We start from the raw sequence: 21,823 nt of genomic DNA on the forward strand, positions 1-21,823 counted from the left end.
AAATGGGGTCGTGACTACTGGAAAAGGTTGCAAGGGGGCCTTTAGTTTGCGGCCGCTCTTCCCACTGGCTTGGCATGTGGGGCAAGATCGGCAATGCTGGTGCACATCGTTTCTCATTTTGGGCCAGAAGAAGTGGGTCACTAGGCGACTGTAGGTTTTATCTTGTCCCAGGTGCCCTGCCAGGGGGACATCGTGGGCCAGGTTTAGCAGGAAGGTTCTAAAGCGGAGGGGCACTACTAGTACTCGGTTGGCCCCCAGCTCGGCGATTCTTTGCTCGCTGTACAACAGATCATTGTCCCAGTAGACCCAATGAGTTCCGGACGTATCCCCTGCGCTTTGGGCGAGCGCTTGTTGGCGGAGTCCCTCTAGGGAGGGACAGGTCTTTTGTTCCTGGCGAAATTGTTCTTGTGTGGGCCCCCCCTCTTGGGCCCACTGGTCAAGGTTAGCGAGGTCGGAAGGTTGAGCAGGTTCGAGGGGGGTGTCATGGTCAGTGGTCTCGGCTGGGGCGACCGGAGGCGGTGGCGCCGGCCATTCTGGTTCTTCCGGGTGATGGTTGGCACGGGCGGCCATGGACCGGGTGGTGACGCACGCCCAGTCCGGGACGCCTAACATCCCCAAGTGTTCTTTTCGCTCCACGGCTGCCCACGGGGAGCTCTCTAGGTCATTTCCGAGGAGGCAGTCCACGGGGGAGTCGTCCCGGACCGTCACCTTCAACATGCCGGAGACCCCTCCCCACTCAAAGGGGACGCAGGCCATCCGACACAGACTTTCCGAGTTGTCGGCTGATCGCACAGGGCAGAGAATGTTCGGTAGATATTGTTCTGGGGTCACCAGGTGACAGCGGACGGCTGTCACACTGGCCCCGGTGTCCCGAAGGGCTTCGGCCCGTCGTCCATTGATGCTCACCCATTGGCTGTACTTCTGGGTGTTAGCGGGTAGGGGGACCCGCGGGACCACGTCTCTTCCCCCTAAGCACGCGAGAGTCATGGCGGCTGGCTCCCACTCTTGATACTCTTGCTCGTTTGTTTCTTGCTCCTCGGAGATCTGTTCTTCCCCTAGTGCCGCGGCGGCCACTTGGCGGGGTTTTGGACTCTGATACTGCGGGCAGCTTGGGTCATTTGCATAGTGGCCGACTCGTTGGCATCGGTGACATGTGACATTGGCTCTGTACCCCGGTCGCGCCGGGGTGCTGCCCCGGTTGGCCGGGGGGGTGGTGCTGGTAGCGGGGACGGCCGGAGTGTTGTCTCTTCCTCGTCCTTGGCCCCCTCCTCCTCCTCTGGGTCGGTAGTGACCATTGTTGTTCCTGTTCTGCTCGTAGGACCCATTCCGGCCCACTCTGGTGATCTCCCACCGGTCAGCTTCGGCTGCGAGCTGCCGGGGATCGGTTAACTTGCTGTCGAGGAGGTGTTGGCGTAGTTCAATGAAGCAATTGTTGGACAGATGCTCCCATACCATCAGATTGAACAGCTGCTCGTAGGTCGTGACGTTGTTTCCTCTGATCCAGCCTTCGAAAGCTCGGCTAAAGTACGTTACATAGTCCACCCAAGTTGTACCCGGGATGCGTGTGCAGTCTCGGAACCTCTGACGGTACATCTCGGGCGTGAGGCCATAGCGGGTGAGGAGGGCCGCGTTCATATGGTCGTAGGAGGTCATCTGGTGGTCTGGGAGCTGTAACAGGGTATCGCGGCCTTCATTGAGGAATCTGCCCCATAGGCCGGCACCCCAGTCGTTTCTATCGATCCGGTGCGCAGTCATAGCGATTTCATAGGCTTTAAACCATTGCTGGATGTCGTCCTCTCGGAAATATTCTCGGACCACATCCTTGGGGATGTGTACTTTTTTCTCCGTGGTTCCTGGGGTGTGTGGTCTCTCGGGCACCCCTAACTCTTTATTCTGTTTGCGCAGGTTGATCTCGGCTAGGTTCCGTTCGTGCTCGTACGCCAGTTTCTTTTCCTCGAGCTCCCTTTGTCTCTGTTTCTCCTCTCTTTCTTCTCGGAGACGTAGGTGCTCTAAGTTGATTTTTTGTTCGGCCAACTTGAGTTCTACGTCCATCTTGAGTCGGGCCATTTCTAGCTCGTGTAGTCGGGTTTTTTCTCTTTCTTGGATCTCGTCTTGCGAGAGACCGGTTCTTTGCCCTTCAGGGACCGTGTTGGTTTTTTTCGCGGTGCTTTGCTCAGGGGCTTCGGTATCCCCGGTTTCTGCCCAAGATTCTAGGGCATGCTTAAAATCGTCCTTGGTGCTTAGTCCGGTGGTAGCGATACCTAGTTCGATGCAGAACTGCTTTAGTTCACGATGGCTGTACTCCTCTAGTTTTTCCATTTGGAACTTCTCAGTTGATCCGCTTTCTTTAGTTGTCATTGTGGTTCGTTGTGGGGTGAGCTACTCTCTGTACGTTATGCGGTGATTCGGATCGCGCCGCTGGCCACCAATGTTAGACGGACCGGGAGGGTCGGCCGAGATTACGGGGAGAGGTCTCCAGGGAGAGCCGTCTCCAACGACTGTACAGACAGGTAACTTCCCCCCCACAGACGGACACCACACAGGATGGAAGATTAACGAGACTTTATATGCAATTCTTAGATTACGATGGTATGATACAAGGAGGTCTGGACTCAGGGGTCCCCTCGAGTTTAGTCTTTGGTTGAGGAAAGGGGTAGCGGGACAGTCTTTAGTTACCAATGAGTACAAAATAGCTCTCAATCCTCGAGCTCGGTGTTCTTAGATGGTCGGGCCGTGGAGGAGCCAAGCAGGTCCCGAGATGGACGGATGAAAGACGACGGTCCGCGGCAGAGCCTGCAGGTCCCGGTGAAGGTTAAGGTTACAACGGTCCGCGGCCACGCCAGCAGATCCGGACGACGATGAAGGATGAAGGTTACGACGGCTGTGGTAGCGCCAACAGGCAGGACGATGGTGCACAGGATAGAGCTACGGCAGCGCCAGTAGTCTGTCCAGGATGAGTTCCTCTTTACGTCTCTCGACTCCAAGATACAACTCCTTCCTGCTCTGGAGCTGCCCCAGTTATAGGGCTGGCGTGCTTTGATGTCCGGACCCTCGCACTTGGAGGTCGGGAGGTCCGGGATGAGGGAGTCCAGACACCCAGCAGGGGGGTGGAGCCAGCGCCCGGGGAGGCGATGGGCGAGCGGCACTTGGCGGGGGAGAGCCATCGGCACCTCTTTCTCCCATTGACTTGCCAAGTAGCCCGCTCACCTCCTGGGTGGAGGGTGGTGCCGGAATGTCTGAGGCCGGGCTAGGCCCAGGGTTGAGGTCGATCGGGGGCCAGGCGGCCTCGTGGTGAAGTGTCCAAGATGGCGGCCCAGGCTGGGCGCGTGGGCCGGCAGTGGATCGGACCCACGAGATTAACATGCTCGAGGGCAGGGGTCCCTGAGGGGACGGAGGACGTGCAATGGTGGTGTGTGGTACTTGCGTGACCGGGCTCGGGCCTGGTTGAGCCGGGGGAGAGTGGCCCTTCATGTGGCCTGTCCAACAACCGTTTTGAAGGTAGTCACGGAATCTCCCAAGGCTACCTTGCCAATATACTGACTAGTTACACAACTACTGGGAATCGGAGGCCCGCCAACCAGAATCTGATGCCAGCACCCGAATCCTCTGCTGCTCCATCCAGATACTGCTCTCTGCTCCTTCTACGCCCCTGCCACTGGAACTCACGTCCTCTACTTGTCGTTCAAGCCTGTCCCCCACTCACTGGTTTAAATACCTCCCTGAAATGTCATCTAATGCAATTTAGAGATGCAAATGTAAATGTAAATTGATACTTGTATAGCGCACTACTCACCCGCAAGGGTCTCAAGGCATTTGTACGAATACCGCTGTGGAACCCATCCTGGCTTTCCCTGTGAGGCGTCCAAACCTGGGCAACCCCAAGGTGGAGGCCAGGCTTCCTTAGCGTTGTGGGGGCCGTTGTGGAAATTAAGCAAGCTATTGCCCAGAGTTGCAGAGTGGGACTCCATGATTGGAATAGGCACTGAGGCGAGAATTATCAGGTCCGTGGAATTTTGAGCCTAAGACCCGCCGAGGCGGGGAATTGAACCCTGGTCCCGGGCTAGACCTCTGCATCAGGGTCTGCCGCTCTAGTCATTGAGCCACACTTCTCCGCTTCATATGTAAGTAGGTCTGCCTTTAATAAGGGTATATTTTGTCTCCATATTGCTGTGTTTGTCTGCTGTCCACCAACTGAAAACAGCATTTCTGTACAAATGCCTGGTTAATGTTATTCAAGTGTTCAACCAATCACTCTGTGTACCACCTTCTTGAGGCCTAATGTAAGACGTTTCTGTTAGAAATGCACCAATGTTCATGAAAATAAATAAATACATTAATTAATAAATAAACATTGTTCATTGATCTCCATTTTCTGCTGTTCATCCTGAATTTTAGAATACAGGTTGTGGTTAAAACCACTACACCACCATTAATAAAATATGGGTTGCGGTCTGCCATAGCACAGTCTCACACTGCATGATTAGAGCTGATCCATAGGTGGCTTTCAGATTTGTAAAATTAATTGAAGCTGCAACAAGATTGCTTTAGAAAAAATGTTCCAGACAGGAAAACCGTCTTGGTCAGCTTTAATACTGATATCGATGTACCCAATGATACCAGTAATGTGCATAAATATGAAATCGAATCACTTTTGTTGAAATTTCCCAAGATGACCTCTCCATGATCCCGTAGTTAGAAATATGTGGTCAGGCAGGCCCTGTGACCTAGGACTGAGGCAACTGATTGACAGATCACAGGCGGGGTGGCATGTAACCAACCGAACAAACGCGCAGGCACGAAAAACCCAGATTAGTCCCACAGATAGGCAGCAACACCACAATGGTCCGGGGAGACTGGCCCCAATAAAATGCCCATGTCTGGAGGGGCACGCGGTTCCAAAACATCGTAAAATGATCATGTGCTCTCCATGCTGGACTTCTGGACACGTTACCCACTGGCCCTGATTGTGTCCACGCAGGGTCGAGACCCACCTGCATTTGTCATCAGGTGGGAGTAATTTATGGCTCCATGACAAAGCCCACATTTCTTTCCCTAAAGAGGATCTATGAATGGTTTTCTGATGCTCTAAGAAATGTATATAAAGGCGCTCAAAATGATTGTCCTTCGAGTCAGTCTTCAGACCTATTTCTGTATGCTGTACTCCCGGCTGCAGTGTTTAATTAAACCAACTATTCCTGTTTTGCCAAAGGTCTCTTGTCTTTGTTTTATCAAGGTAAATTCATACTCGAGCAACACCAGCTTGGCTTTTTTTTTATTTTTAGCAGTGCACTTTTTAGGTCTCGGCGTCAACGCGCGGAAGCGCGTCTCCGCCGAGATCTTTTGTCAGCGACTATCATTCCCAGGAGACAGTCCTGGCCACGCGCATCCTTCCAGGCGATTTGTAACTGGAACGCGCGCTGTGGCCAGGCGCTGTCTCCTGGGAAGCGCAAGCACCCCACACGCATGCGCATACACACACACACACAAGCGCCCATGCACGCACGCACATACATACATACAGAGACACCCCCCCTGACACATACACACACGCGCGCACACACACACAAGTGCACCGAGGCCCGCCCCCCCCCTCCCTCCCTCCCTCCCCCTCTCCCTTCCCCGCCGTCGCCGTCACCATCGCATGCATACATACACACACGAGCATACACGCACACACACACACAAGTGCACCAAGCCCCCCCAGCCTTTTTTTGAACTTACCTGGCCAATGTCGGGGACTCTGCTGAGCACGCGGCGCCCAACCTCCTGCTGGCGCGGCCCCGGGCGCGAGACGCATTTCACTCCGCCTGCCTCCTCTTCCGGTCTGGACGTGGCCCCGCCCCCGTCACAGGCGACCGTGCCTGACTTCCGGGGCGGCCGCGGTGGCATTCCGGGGGCATACTCAATTCTATATTTAAAGTGCCTCCTACTGTGTAATGTGACAGGCAGCCTGAAATTATGTTTTGCGAGACGTTTTTATGATGTAAACTTTTAAAAGATCTTTGAAAGAAGAATTTGCAGACTAAACAAAACGACGGCATAGGAGACAAACAGGAAATGTACCAGAATTTTACAAACAAAAGACGAAGTATGGAAGTATGCAGAAAACGGTGAGACCTATTAAATGAGTGCAGAGTGAGTGCAGAGTGGTAATGCAGAGTAGTGAGTAGTGAGTGCAGAGTGGTAATGCAGAGTAGTGAGTGCAGAGTAGTGAGTGCTGAGTAGTGAGTGCTGAGTAGTGAGTGCTGAGTAGTGAGTGCTGAGTGCAGAGTAGTGAGTGCAGAGTAGTGAGTGCAGAGTAGTGAGTGCAGAGTGGTAATGCAGAGTAGTGAGTGCAGAGTAGTGAGTGCAGAGTAGTGAGTGCAGAGTAGTGAGTGCAGAGTGCAGAGTGCAGAGTAGTGAGTGCAGAGTAGTGAGTGCAGAGTGGTAATGCAGAGTAGTGAGTGCAGAGTGGTAATGCAGAGTAGTGAGTGCAGAGTAGTGAGTGCAGAGTAGTGAGTGCAGAGTAGTGAGTGCAGAGTAGTGAGTGCAGAGTGCAGAGTAGTGAGTGCAGAGTGCAGAGTAGTGAGTGCAGAGTAGTGAGTGCAGAGTAGTGAGTGCAGAGTAGTGAGTGCAGAGTAGTGAGTGCAGAGTAGTGAGTGCAGAGTGGTAATGCAGAGTAGTGAGTGCAGAGTAGTGAGTGCTGAGTAGTGAGTGCAGAGTAGTGAGTGCAGAGTAGTGAGTGCAGAGTAGTGAGTGCAGAGTAGTGAGTGCAGAGTAGTGAGTAGTGAGTGCAGAGTAGTGAGTAGTGAGTGCAGAGTAGTGAGTAGTGAGTGCAGAGTAGTGAGTGCAGAGTAGTGAGTGCAGAGTAGTGAGTGCAGAGTAGTGAGTGCAGAGTAGTGAGTGCAGAGTAGTGAGTGCAGAGTAGTGAGTGTGCAGAGTAGTGAGTGTGCAGAGTAGTGAGTGTGCAGAGTAGTGAGTGCAGAGTAGTGAGTGTGCAGAGTAGTGAGTGTGCAGAGTAGTGAGTGTGCAGAGTAGTGAGTGCAGAGTAGTGAGTGCAGAGTAGTGAGTGCAGAGTAGTGAGTGCAGAGTAGTGAGTGCAGAGTAGTGAGTAGTGAGTGCAGAGTAGTGAGTGCAGAGTAGTGAGTGCAGAGTAGTGAGTAGTGAGTGCAGAGTAGTGAGTGCAGAGTAGTGAGTGCAGAGTAGTGAGTAGTGAGTGCAGAGTAGTGAGTAGTGAGTGCAGAGTAGTGAGTGTGCAGAGTAGTGAGTGTGCAGAGTAGTGAGTGCAGAGTAGTGAGTGCAGAGTAGTGAGTGCAGAGTAGTGAGTGCAGAGTAGTGAGTAGTGAGTGCAGAGTAGTGAGTAGTGAGTGCAGAGTAGTGAGTAGTGAGTGCAGAGTACTCAGAGTAGTGAGTAGTGAGTGCAGAGTAGTGAGTAGTGAGTGCAGAGTAGTGAGTAGTGAGTGCAGAGTAGTGAGTGCAGAGTAGTGAGTGCAGAGTACTGAGTGCAGAGTAGTGAGTGCAGAGTAGTGAGTGCAGAGTAGTGAGTGCAGAGTAGTGAGTGCAGAGTAGTGAGTAGTGAGTGTGCAGAGTAGTGAGTGTGCAGAGTAGTGAGTGTGCAGAGTAGTGAGTGCAGAGTAGTGAGTGTGCAGAGTAGTGAGTGTGCAGAGTAGTGAGTGCAGAGTAGTGAGTGCAGAGTAGTGAGTGCAGAGTAGTGAGTGCAGAGTAGTGAGTGCAGAGTAGTGAGTGCAGAGTAGTGAGTGCAGAGTAGTGAGTAGTGAGTGCAGAGTAGTGAGTGCAGAGTAGTGAGTGCAGAGTAGTGAGTAGTGAGTGCAGAGTAGTGAGTGCAGAGTAGTGAGTGCAGAGTAGTGAGTGCAGAGTAGTGAGTGCAGAGTAGTGAGTAGTGAGTGCAGAGTAGTGAGTAGTGAGTGCAGAGTAGTGAGTGTGCAGAGTAGTGAGTGCAGAGTAGTGAGTGTGCAGAGTAGTGAGTGCAGAGTAGTGAGTAGTGAGTGCAGAGTAGTGAGTAGTGAGTGCAGAGTAGTGAGTAGTGAGTGCAGAGTAGTGAGTGCAGAGTAGTGAGTGCAGAGTAGTGAGTGCAGAGTAGTGAGTAGTGAGTGCAGAGTAGTGAGTGCAGAGTAGTGAGTGCAGAGTAGTGAGTGCAGAGTAGTGAGTGCAGAGTAGTGAGTAGTGAGTGCAGAGTAGTGAGTAGTGAGTGCAGAGTAGTGAGTAGTGAGTGCAGAGTAGTGAGTAGTGAGTGCAGAGTAGTGAGTAGTGAGTGCAGAGTAGTGAGTGCAGAGTAGTGAGTGCAGAGTAGTGAGTGCAGAGTAGTGAGTGCAGAGTAGTGAGTAGTGAGTGCAGAGTAGTGAGTAGTGAGTGCAGAGTAGTGAGTGTGCAGAGTAGTGAGTGTGCAGAGTAGTGAGTGCAGAGTAGTGAGTGCAGAGTAGTGAGTGCAGAGTAGTGAGTGCAGAGTAGTGAGTGCAGAGTAGTGAGTGCAGAGTAGTGAGTGCAGAGTAGTGAGTAGTGAGTGCAGAGTAGTGAGTAGTGAGTGCAGAGTAGTGAGTGTGCAGAGTAGTGAGTGCAGAGTAGTGAGTGTGCAGAGTAGTGAGTGCAGAGTAGTGAGTAGTGAGTGCAGAGTAGTGAGTAGTGAGTGCAGAGTAGTGAGTAGTGAGTGCAGAGTAGTGAGTGCAGAGTAGTGAGTGCAGAGTAGTGAGTGCAGAGTAGTGAGTAGTGAGTGCAGAGTAGTGAGTAGTGAGTGCAGAGTAGTGAGTAGTGAGTGCAGAGTAGTGAGTAGTGAGTGCAGAGTAGTGAGTAGTGAGTGTGCAGAGTAGTGAGTGCAGAGTAGTGAGTGCAGAGTAGTGAGTGCAGAGTAGTGAGTAGTGAGTGCAGAGTAGTGAGTGCAGAGTAGTGAGTGCAGAGTAGTGAGTGCAGAGTAGTGAGTAGTGAGTGCAGAGTAGTGAGTAGTGAGTGCAGAGTAGTGAGTAGTGAGTGTGCAGAGTAGTGAGTAGTGAGTGTGCAGAGTAGTGAGTGCAGAGTGAGTGTGCAGAGTAGTGAGTAGTGAGTGTGCAGAGTAGTGAGTGCAGAGTGAGTGTGCAGAGTAGTGAGTAGTGAGTGTGCAGAGTAGTGAGTGAGTAGTGAGTGTGCAGAGTAGTGAGTAGTGAGTGCAGAGTAGTGAGTAGTGAGTGCAGAGTAGTGAGTGCAGAGTAGTGAGTGCAGAGTAGTGAGTAGTGAGTGCAGAGTAGTGAGTGCAGAGTAGTGAGTAGTGAGTGCAGAGTAGTGAGTAGTGAGTGCAGAGTAGTGAGTAGTGAGTGCAGAGTAGTGAGTGTGCAGAGTAGTGAGTGTGCAGAGTAGTGAGTGCAGAGTAGTGAGTGTGCAGAGTAGTGAGTGCAGAGTAGTGAGTGCAGAGTAGTGAGTAGTGAGTGCAGAGTAGTGAGTAGTGAGTGCAGAGTAGTGAGTAGTGAGTGCAGAGTAGTGAGTAGTGAGTGCAGAGTAGTGAGTAGTGAGTGTGCAGAGTAGTGAGTAGTGAGTGTGCAGAGTAGTGAGTGCAGAGTGAGTGTGCAGAGTAGTGAGTAGTGTGTGTGCAGAGTAGTGAGTAGTGAGTGTGCAGAGTAGTGAGTAGTGAGTGTGCAGAGTAGTGAGTGCATAGTAGTGAGTAGTGAGTGCAGTGAGTGCAGAGTAGTGAGTAGTGAGTGCAGTGAGTGCAGAGTAGTGAGTAGTGAGTGCAGAGTAGTGAGTGCAGAGCAGTGAGTGCAGAGTGAGTGTGCAGAGCAGTGAGTACAGAGTGAGTGTGCAGAGCAGTGAGTGCAGAGTGAGTGTGCAGAGCAGTGAGTGCAGAGTGAGTGTGCAGAGCAGTGAGTGCAGAGTGAGTGTGCAGAGCAGTGAGTGCAGAGATAGTGTGCAGAGCAGTGAGTGCAGAGATAGTGTGCAGAGCAGTGAGTGCAGAGATAGTGTGCAGAGCAGTGAGTGCAGAGTGAGTGTGCAGAGCATTGTGTGCTGTTGAGTGCAGAGTGCTGTGTATTGGCAATGTTAATGACAATGCCATTTATTTTTGATTTAAAGAAAAAAAAATGTCATGAGCAATGCCAATAGCTCTACCTTTAATGATGCCGAGACCATTGCATTGCAAATGCTTGTTAAATTTTACAATCAAACCGTATTTTATCATGAAAGACAGTGCCTCTGTGACTAACACTCTTTTAAAGCAGTGTCATGCATGTGGAATGTTTTAACTTGGCATATTTTCCAATTGTTTAATGACCCTGCAAATAACAAATTGGTTTAATCTTGACCAGGGTCCTGTCTTCTTGGATATCATGTGTGATTCTGTGCAAACCTTCACTTTCTTGTGTAATCCTGAGTTTTGTAGGCTTTACATTTATTTCATACCCCTTTGAGAGGCACTGAAGTGCATTATCAAACAGATAGCACACTACAACGTGAGGAAGTGCATGGCGGTGAAGTGCTGTGGGTGTTGGACTTCTATATGGGAAGTCATCTCAAGTCAAGTGTGAGTAATTAAAGAGGTGATCTTGTCTTGTCTTGGAGTGCAGTGTGTGGTAGTGTGATAAAGGAGTCGGTGTGAAAGCTAGATGTGCAAACTGGAATTGCAATTAGATTAATGTTTTAATTTACTCTGCAAGAAGATATCTGCATTGATAGTGTGTGTTAGAGGTAGTCCAGTTGGGGTGTGGGGTGGGGGAGGAGGTAGAAAGACTAAAACATAAAGACAGCTACATAGCACGAACATAGCCAGAGGGGCAGTGACGTGTTGTGTGTGTGTACCAAAAAGGCATTGGCAAAGCCAATAGGTCCCAAAGGTGAGACCTATTGGCTTTGCCAATGCTTTTTGGAGATATTGTACTGCATTTTTAAGATACCAAGCAGCATAGGTAAAACTAAACAAAATCAAAAAATGAAAAAGAAATAGTGCAAAAGTGCTTTTTAAAGTGGACATGCCAGCATCAATTTGCTGCCTGGCCTTCCACAAAAAAACTAACATTTATAAACATACAAAAATTAAATATATTATTTTTTTTAATTCGAGGATAGTGGGTGTGGGGACAATAGAAGAATAGGGGAAGCAACGGAGAGCACGCACGGGAAGGGGAAAAGCAGTACACGGGGAAAGCAATACAGGGAGCTGAGGGAGAATAATGAGTGAGATAGGCCAGAGCATAGGGGAGGGAGTTTGGAGGGGGAGAAACACAAGAGAGAGAGCTTGCAACACAAGGGAGACAGCTGCATTGAGTAAGGGGGCACCAGCTGTTTGGTAGCGGGGAACACACAAGGGAGAAAGCTGGAAAACACATATAGTCTCATAAAGTGCTTAAGCAAAAAAATAAAAGTAGTTCCCTAAAAGTGAGCAGTGGAATAATAGAAGCCAGTCAGTGAGAGAGATGGTAAAGAGGCTATGCTCCAGGGGAGGGACAATCACAAGAATAACAAGCTGGGACAAGGAAAATCACTGCATCAGAAGCAAGCACACAAGGGAGAGAACATGGTTGAGGGGAGAAGCAAGTGTACTAGAGAGCAACATGGAGCGTGGGGTGTAGCGAAGCACACGAGGGAGACTGCAGGAAAACACGCATTCTCATGGAGTTTTTAACCAAAAAGAAAAAGTAGATCCCTAAAAGTGATCAGTGGAAGGACACAAGTCAGCCAATCAGGATGATGATAAAGAGACTATGCTCCAGAGGAGGGATGGATGCAAAATGGAACAATATGAATAAGGAAAGCTGTTGAATAACAAGAAAAGGATATATAGTGACAATAAAGTCAACCAGTGGTGAGCGATGGGTGGGCTATACGCGCCTGTAAGTTCTTGGCAAGCTTGCAATAGGCCTTTTGCAGCCAGTGTGCATTTCCAGTAGGCGCAACCTAAAAATGGGGGTAATGGGAGAATTCCCAGTAATCGATAATGCAAGATGTCAAAGTTATAGATGCTTTCAAATGAGTAAACGGACTCCAAATGGGCAAGAATGGAAGTTGAAGATATGAGGGGCATCCATGCAGCTATTTGGTAGTGGAAGAGCTATCAAGGTAAGAAACCTTAGCAGAAACTACACAATATTTGAAAGCTCACATTTCACCTGCTCCTGCTAGGCTGACCAATGCCAACATTGTTCACAAGTGGTTCAAGACCATGGCCCCTTCCATGCTCCCAAAGAAGATGGGGAGATGTATGGTGAGCCCCAGATGGATCATGGCTCAAACCTTAGCCAGACTGGCCACCTGGGGTTGCCACCAGACCAATATTTTACCAGCCCGGCAGGTATTTTCATGTCACAACAGGTAAAAAAACAGGCATTTTTATCTTTTTCAGTATGAACTAAAACCAGCAAATACACGTTTTAAACCCATCCAAAACTTGTAATATTCCTAAAAGTCTTTGGAAGCAAAAAGGGACAGAATTGCTGATTTCAGATAGAACACAAGGGACTTTACACCAATTGTTTTAGAATGGTCAGCTCCTGGCCCTCCCAGAACTCTCAATACATGCCCAATTGGCCAGTAGTTTTCTCTGGGAATGGTGGCAACCATACCGGCATCCTGTATGTGCAAAGATAAGAGGCAACACACTTGGAAAATTGCTGCAAGAGCAGAACAAGATCAATCCTGACCGCTCTGTGTTATCCTTCCTTTTCTCCGCTCTCCTCTATGCACTCTACCATTTTTGGATTCAAAAGACCCTTGCTCTTTCTAGTTTACATGAAGAGGCCCTCCTAGAATTTACACACATGCAACCTTGACTTTCATTATTAGCAGGGCATGATATTTGGGGGTAAAAAGATAATTGTGGTGAAATAAGGCTTACCATGCTTCCATTATTTCTGAAAGGACAGCAGCATGGTGTAGATTTGGCGGACGATGGCAACTCAGCTCTCCTCGGACATGTGAACCTTGGACAACTCAGCTTTTATAAATGCCTCCACGGGTTCACTTTCCTTCTGATCTCCTCAGTCTAGTCCCTTCTCACTCTACTCTTCCCCTGATTTCCTCATTGTCTTGGTTCTCACCTCTAGAAGCTGTAGGCAAACAGGTGCCATTTCTTTTTCTAGACACCTCATGATTGATCCTCTGTTTAAGCCGGTTCCAGCCTGCAAAGTGGGTGGACTGAGACTACAGGACACACATCAGCCCTGGGAGAAAGGACTCTTTGCCACCCTTGTTCATCAAATAACTCTAGATTTGGGGCACTGTGGGAGCATTCTATTGAAAAATAACACCGCCATTTTGAGGCTGGTGAAAATTACTCAGGCTAACGTTCCTGATTCCCGGGTACTTGGTCCCACGCGGCTGACTCTTACCATTGAAGTGATAACATCCGGAACTTGCTTTTATCTGCATTTTAAGGTTGAAGAACATCCCATGCCATGCCAACCATGGCTGGGCAGTGTGGGCCGCTGCCCAGGGCCCCACAGTCAGCCCTCTAACTTGGGGCCTCGCACCAATGCAATACAGTCAGGTCACGGCATGATAGGTGCCACCTTGTAGGAGCGCCACCTTAGGGGGCCCCCCTCCCCTGGCCTCACTGCTTGGTGTAGCGAGGCAAACGCAGGAGTGGTGGGCAGCCACATTTGCAAGAAGGCATACTCCTCATTTTTGTCGTGCAATTAGGCCTCCTCCCCCTCCCACCCACGCAGAGGCACAGCGGGAGGACTATTGTCCTGCTGTTTAGCTCCCTGGCAGTCTTAACCTTCACTGGAGATAAGCAACCCTCACACCTTCAGCCCTTGATGAGCTGTTAAGAGATGCTTGTATGTGGCTGAGAGGGAGGGGCTGCAGCTTCAGGCGCAGTGGCATCTACTGAGATGCAGACAAACCTGGATATCTCAAATCTGCAAATGAGAGGGGCCTCGCACATTCCCCTTCTGCCCAGGGCCCCAAAAATCCTAGAACCGGCTCTGATGCCAGCTACTAACTTTACACACCCTCAACTTCCACTATGGGTGTGCTATGTTGGGGGTAATCGTATTAGTGTCTTAGCATTTATGGATCAATTGTATTGTACTTTACTGTATTTTAGTGTTTCAAATCCCTTCCTTTGTACAGTGCAGTTACACTCACACAAAGCACAAACATGCAGACATGGATTATAAATACAGCTCGCGTAGGGGTAAAAAGCATTGATCATAATTAATAAAGGAGCCAAAGGCTGACCATCTGGAGAACATCTCGGTTTCCAGGGAAAGGTGAGCAGAGCCAGCCAAATACTATATTCCATATGCGACTTAGCGACAGTGGAGCAATGGAAGGAGAGAACTCAAAGAGCAGATGGAGGAGGAGCAAGGAAGGCCAAGATCACAATGACCACTCCACTGAGAAGCCAGGGTTGAAACTAAACAGCTCCAATCCATCTGTACTGGGTAATTAAAGCAAACAAAAACAGATGTTCAGACCTACATTTTAAAAGATACAGCTCAACGCAGGGCACAAGCTCCCATCAAAATGAATAAAGGATCGAAATGTGACCCTATTAAGAATATCACGTCCTCTGGCGAGAAGTGTCCATGGCCTTACAACCATGTGATTCAAGTAAGAGTGCGTAGTCGAAGGGAAGCAGGTGGAGTTGGGAAGCCAGAGCAGGGCCGGCGCTAGCATGGGCAGTGTGGGCAGCTGCCCAGGGCCTTGCACTCAGCTAAAAAATAGGGGGTCCCGCATCACTGTGAAAGGCCACACTTTCACAGTTATCCCACCTGCTCCTCCGGGGCCCCCTGCCCCACATTATCACATTACAAATATGAGGAGTCTTGACCTTGCTGGTCAGGTTGTGGTGGCATTCCAGGAGGTGTTGTGGGGGGGAAGAGACAACCATAATGGGAATGGCACAGTAGCTGGGCCAGCAATTATGTTAGCTCACCGTGTCAGGGGCGGGGCAGAACCTCTGCTAAGTACCAGCCATTCTAGGCGTCCTTTCTGCATTTTGTTTCTAAGTAACAGAAGGCCCCTTTGTTTCCAGGACCAGCCGGATACAGGTAAGGAGAGGTGGGTGTGGAGAGGAGGGATCAACTGACTTTTGTTTACCTTTGCATCACCGATATCAAAGATTTTTTTAAATGGGAATGTGCATTTGAAATGTATGTTGAACCGCCGTGGTAGGGCAGTGTGAATTGCCTTGTTACTGCTTCAAGGCCCAGGGGAGAGGGGCCCTCCTTCCCTGGGCCTCAAAGCAAAGGAATAAACTGCAAGGTCCATGTAATGGGCCCCCTTTCCTGGGCCTCAAAGCACAGGAATAAACTGCAAGGTCCATGTAAGGGGCCCCCTTTCCTGGGCCTTGTAGCCAGTATGTAGTGCTGCTAGGCTCAGGGCAGATGGGCCCCAGGTATGTCAAGATGGCCTATAGATTTACCTCGAAATATTTTGCCTGTCTTTAGGTCTCATGTCTAGAGACATGGGGGCATGCCCCTACTTCTTTAATTATATATATTTTGTTCCCCTAATTTTTCATTTTAAACACACCTCCCAGGAAGGTAGAAATAGCCAAAGCCTACAGATAAGACTTGGCTTTTCGGGGCGGCGAGGGCAGAGGCGGAAAAGGACTCTGTCTTTTCCCTCCTGCCCAGAGAGGACAAGGACAGTGTCCACTTCCACTGCGCTGTCGCTGGCAGCTGCCCCCCTCCCTTTCTTACTCTTCCTCCCTCTCTTACTGTCTTGCTCCTCCTCACTTACTGAAAACCGTGGCTTCAAGAAATGGTTATTTCCTTCCCCTACTTTTTCATTTTAAACACACCTCCCAGGAAGGTAGAAATAGCCAAAGCCTACAGATAAGACTTGGTTGTTCGGGGCGGCGAGGGCAGAGACGGAAAAGGACTCTGTCTTTTCCCTCCTGCCCAGAGAGGACAAGGACAGTGTCCACTTCTACTGCGCTGCCACTGGCAACAGCCCCCTCCCTTTCTTACTCTTCCTCCGTCTCTTTCTTTCTTGCTCCTCCTCACTTACTGAAAACCGTGACTTCAAGAAATGGTTATTACTCCCCCTTTCCTCTCCTTTCTTATATTTGTTCCTCCGTGAAATGAATCCAAAAAGAAAATCACTTTTGCTGGAAATGTCTTCTTTTTCTGACATTTTTCTATTCCAAAGTGCAGACTTAGGACACAGAGAAATAAAAGGTTCAAAATGTGGAAGATAACTAAATAAAGCAAGACAGAGTGGGTCACAAAGTGGCCAGATTGATTTTATTCAAACCCAAACGCATTAGCGCCACTTTACAGAGCTTGCCAGTGAAGCGCTACTTTTGTTTTCTCGACTTTCTTTGAACAACATTGTTTTCCCTGGTGGGGAAGTACACCATTCCTGAATTACTGAAATACCTACTTGATGGGTGGGTTGGAAAACAAAATGTGTACCACAGCTCTCTGTTCACGGCTGTGGTCTTTTTAAACCATACTGCTTACAGTTTGCAGGGATATAAGTAATAGGCATTAAAACGGGTCCCTTGTGGGCACTGTAGTCATGTCCTTAACTTTTCAGGCAAACGCACTCACTGATTTCTGAATAATAAGTGCAAAAGGGTTAAGGTTACTATGTTGTTCCTTCTTAAATTTAACATGCCTTACTTAATCTTGCATTCCTTTTAGTGTTTGCTTTTTCCAGGATGATTTTTCTTTTTTTTCAGGCAGCATATTTCTCTTGTCTAGTGCGTAATTTGCATTAAATCACAATCAGGTGTTTATAGCGGGCACAATTGGGTTGTAGCTGAAGGCAGTGCAAGTTTTTCTCCGTGGGGCAGTATGGTGTTCAGTTGGGAGGAAGGATGTGGCACTACAGCCAGAGCTGCTGAATTTGGAATTGGGGCACCAGGTTCAGCCTTCATGACCAGTCCACTAGACCACTCTCCTGAGGGAGAACATTCTCATGCTGAACCTTAGAAGGCCCTGCAAGTCCTTAGAAGCCCTGGGGTCTTAGCACCAGCAAGTGGACCCTAGTGGTGGCAAGTCTGGGTTAACCTTGAAGGCCTGTCCACCACAATCCATACTGAAGTTCACCTCCAGTCTTGCAGGGAGGCTTACGAAGCAGCAAACCCGAGAACGACAATGACTCTGTCACTGAGGTCACAGGACCCTTGAGCAGGGAGGCTCTAGGGCGGTGCAACCAGTGTGATCACACCGGGTGCTGACTTCGGGTGGAAGCGTAACGCTTGCAAGTATATTATGTTTTTAAAAACACTTACTGCCTCCTTCCTGGCCTCCTGCAATTTTCGGCAACAATAAAAATGTCATGATAACTCCAGTAATTTATGTTCTTCCTAGAGAGAGATGGAGTTTTGTCAAGAGGAAGTTTTGACTCATTGAAATGTAGCGCAGAGGGTTAATGTGCCTGCTGCAAAGAACATGTACCATGCAGATAACAAAGTTCACATAATGTAAATAGGTCAGTGGGTTGCTGCTTTTGTCAGTGATATCCTTTTGTTACTTGCAGTTTATAAGTCATAATTCTAACATAGAGCAGTGAGCTATTAACTGTAATTGTTGAGCTGGATTTCCAACTGCAAGGTATAAATTAGAGCGTTATGGGTTTCCCCCAGGCTTTGATTATCCTAGTGTTGCAAAAAGGCTTCATCTGGATAGAAATCAATTTTGGTTAGTAAAGAGAACCCCCGATCATGGTGTCACGTTCTAAATTCAGAGTTTGTGTTTCTCTCGACTAATAACTATTAAACTATACTTCCTACTAGTATGGCTGTCATGTGACTCCTACACCTTGTAGTCCTTTGTCTTATGTAACATTTCCTATACAGTGATTTACACACTTATGATTGATTGTCTCTGTGCAATCTGTATGATGTAAAGTGCTCTGACACCCTACACTGGTATCAGTGGAGCTGTAAATCAAATTAAATGCATCTGAGCAAGAGTGTGGTTATGGAGACTAAAGGGCAGGCCCGGACTGGCCATAGCAGGCACTGGGCAATCCCCCGGTGCGCCGGAAGGGTGGGGGCCAGTTTTGGGCCCCTGGGGGCCGTTTTTGTAGCAGGGCCGTTTTTGCAGCATAGCTGCAAAATCGCCCCTGTAACAAAATCGGCCAAAAACCGGCCCCGGCAAAGAGCTCGGCGGCACCTCCAACCACCCCCGAGAGGGGAGGGGCGGCCGGCCGGGCACTTTGCCAGGGCCGGTTGTGGTTCCCAGTTGGGCCCTGCTTAAGGGGCACTGTTGAAGGGTGTTAGTGAGTGTGTTAGTGAGGGAATCCATAGTGGAGGGAGTCATTGGAGGGCACTAACAAACATTGTCGCACAGTTCCAACAGCACTAAAGCCAGCCAGTACCGCTTCCTACATTTCTAATACCAAATCAAAAACGTTGATTTGAAAACCCCTTGAATCTGCAGCTTACCGTCACTTTAAACACACCTGGATACTATACCTTCCATAATGATTCAATACCAGGGAGCCACTCAAACAGAATAATCTAGAACGTTGGAGTTTCTATTTCTGTTTCACTGGATTTGCATTTTTTATGTATTCATTCTCTCATTGTTTGATTGCAATCTTTCCTTTTATCTGCTTTTTATACTAAATGTATAGTTGCTCATCTGTTTCCCATCCCCTCAAGCTTTGACACGAAAATTGAATAATTCTGTATTATAAATCCAAAAGCACTGGTTCTTGGTTCTCGGCTGCCCTTTTTTGTACTGGCCAGTGAGTTACATAGCTTTCAAAGTAAAATGAAGAATACATGTATCTAAACTCAACTTTATCTTGCTATATTCCCTTATGCATATTTTTTTCCCAGTGATGCCATTCTATTTATTTTCGGCAATGCTCTTGAACTTTTATCATGCTTTCATCTGGACACAATCAGTTAACTTGGAGTAAAAAATATCCATCCTTGTGAGACCTGAACCAAGCTTTTCCATCCAATGTGACAAATGTAATCCATTTAATACGGTTTTAAAACACATGGACTTATTTCATTTGTATATTTATCTTTTTGTACATGTTACTGATATTCACATTAGGTCTCGACAGTGATGCCAAATAAGTCCTGCAATGTCACTTTCTGTGATGTCAATCCTTGTGATGTTACATGCAAATTAGAGGGCCCTCACATCTTCCGTTTCGCCTCGAGGCCCCAGAAGTCCTAGGACCGGCCCAAGCCAGATAGTAGAAGATCACAACTGCCCCTCTGTTTGCCAGTCAGGTTTGGTGTGAGGACCCCAACAGCGCATAATTATGTTAGTGCAGCATTTACACAATGTATCTTGCCCTGTAGTGGGGCGCTGAAGTACATTATGGGACAGATGGCCTGCTACACTGTGGAGGAGTACTTGGTGCGGAGAATATTGTATTTTTTGTGATCCTGTGTTTTAGTTTGCGTTTATGAGCTGTGTTTTTTGTTCTCGTGTGCACATGACCAGCAGAGAGGTGCTCTCTTCGTGTCTTCTGGACAGCACCTTTCAGTGTGATGGAGGAGAAAGTGTGACAGACAGGCGTGAATATTATAATTCCAATTAGCTAATGGTAATGCAATGGGTCTTGCATTCATGTGAGTTTGAACTATTGGCATTGTAAATGACATTGCCTTTTTTATGTTTTTGGTTTTGAAACATAAATAAAAGGCATTATCATTTACAATACTAGTAGCCTAAACTCTCACAAATGCGAGACCTATTGCATTGCAATAAAGGGCCTTCTCGACCACTTGTTAGATTGTAAATATCAGAGAAAGAGACCAACCCGCGACGTCTTCAAAGTAGTAATAAATTATGCAGTGAAGAAGATGTGAAAGTGTTGTAAATTACAAAGACAAAAAGTGTGATGTGAGAGTTACATATGATCCGAGCTATAAACACTAACAAAGCGATCCAACACCTTTTGCTGTGTGATTAAACGGTCACGGCTCCGCTCAGGAGGAAGAGCGGGAGAGGGGCGTTATTTCCTGCCCTCTCCGTGATTAAAGTCTGCAGCGTGGCATTGCATAATCTAATTGCTATATTTGGCCTAATAAAAAACACTCCAGCTGTAGAAGGGCCCTGGCTTCACCTCCTGGTGCAGGGCGGGCTGTACTTTATGGCAGGCATGGAGGGAGGGATGGTCTTGGCTGCAGCTCCGGCCTTGTACAGTGCCCCTGCTATTACTAGTGAGCGAGAGGCATGACGTGGTGGTATTGGTATTGGTGGTGGTATTTTTGGTGGTGGTATTGGTGCGGGTGATATTGGTGGTGGTGGTATTGGTGGTGGCATTGGTGGTGGTATTGGCGGTGGTATTGGTGGTGGTGGTACTGGTATTGGTGGTGGTGGTACTGGTATTGGTGGTGGTATTGGTATTGGTGGTGGTGGTATTGGTGGTAGCGGTATTGGTGGTGTGGTGTTGGTATTGGTATTGTGGTGGTGGTATTGGTGGTGGTACTGGTGGTATTGGTGGTGGTGGTATTGGTATTCGTAGTATTGATGGTGGTGGTGGAATTGGTGGTGGTATTGGTTGTGGTATCAGTGGTGGTGGTATTGGTGCTGCTGGTGGTATTGGTGGTGGTGATATTGGTGGTGGTGGTATTGGTGGTGGTGGTGGTATTGGTGGTGGAGGAGGTATTGGTGTTGATATTGGTGGTGATGTTGGCATTGGTGGTACAAGTGGTGGTATTGGTGGTGTTGGTATTGGTGGTGGTGGTATTGGTGGTGGTACTGGTATTGGCGGTGGTTATTAAGCATGGGCGAATTTTGCAAATCTGGCGTTCGCGAATTTGCGGATTTGCGAACTCGCAATCCGCAAAATCCGCGAATTCTCGTGAATTTGCAGATTTTTTTTTGTGTTCGCAAGGATTTCTGCCAGTTCGCGAGGGTTTTGTACCAGTTCGCAATTGCGAACTTCCATGTCGGCTCGCAACGATCGCGATTATGTTGTTTCTACGTCTGGTTCATCATCACAGGTTCCCAGCACCCTCTGTTTCACCACTGCCACCCTCTGTTTCACCCATGACACCCTCTGGTACATCAATGCCACCCTCTGGTTCATCATCACTGTAGATTATGGGGGGAAAAAGCAAGCACACCTGCCCTGCTTCAACTGACATGAATTAATTTGTGGTTGATTTATTAATGTGTCCAGTCTGCACCTGCTTCCTTATCTGTAATTTGCTTTCTGTTGCAATGCAATTTTTTTTCCAGGACCTTTGTGGCCTACTTGTAGCTATTCTATGATCCGGCTGTGAGGGTCAGAGCAGGGTCATACAATTGTTGCAACTAGCAACTGAACTCTGGAGGGGCCCTAGTCAGGAAGCACTACAGGGAATGGTTACTAATGATGAATTTGAACTTTTGCACCTGCTGCTGAGTGCTTTCAGTTTAGCAAAACTCGTTTTTCTGCAGAACAGCAAATGTAATGCCAACAAACTTACTTGTGAAAGTTTATTTCTAATCCAAAAGTGATCCAAAGAAAGTCAAAAGGCCTCAAATCCAAAAAAGGGGAGGCAAATGTCAACCTGAGGAGTTATTCTGATAAAAATCATCATTTTCAGAAGGTCTATGCTGCTTGCTAGTGGATTTCTTGTGCAGAATTGCAAATTTTGTAATTTCGCAAGTGCGAGATTGTTGCTGCCCGCCACACCTACATGTTCGCAATTGCGAACTTACACCGCACGCCGCAAAATTGTATCACCAAAAAAAAAAAATCCGCTGCGTGCGAATTTGCGGATTTTCGGTAAATTCGCGAGCGTTCGCGGATTGCGAATTTACCGAAAATCCGCAAAATCCGCAAGCGGAACGGATTTTCCGCCCATGCTTAGTGGTTATAGATTGGTGGTGGTTGTATTGGTGGGGGTGGTATTTGTGGTGGAAGTGGTATTGGTGGTGGTATGGGTGATGGTGAAGGTGGTGGTATTGATAATGGTTGTGGCGGTGGTAGTGTTGTTGTTGTTAAT

The 21,823-nt window shown here is 48.4% G+C and overlaps 1 protein-coding gene across 1 annotated transcript in view; it reads right to left on the reverse strand.

The window, feature by feature from the left end:
- The window catches only part of GPC1 (glypican 1), a 415,429-nt gene that overhangs the window by 337,109 nt on the left and 56,497 nt on the right, over nt 1-21,823 (reverse strand). The window lies entirely within an intron of this gene.

The sequence above is a fragment of the Lissotriton vulgaris genome, chromosome 11 (assembly GCF_964263255.1).
Source record: "Lissotriton vulgaris chromosome 11, aLisVul1.2, whole genome shotgun sequence".
NCBI lineage: Eukaryota > Metazoa > Chordata > Amphibia > Caudata > Salamandridae > Lissotriton > Lissotriton vulgaris.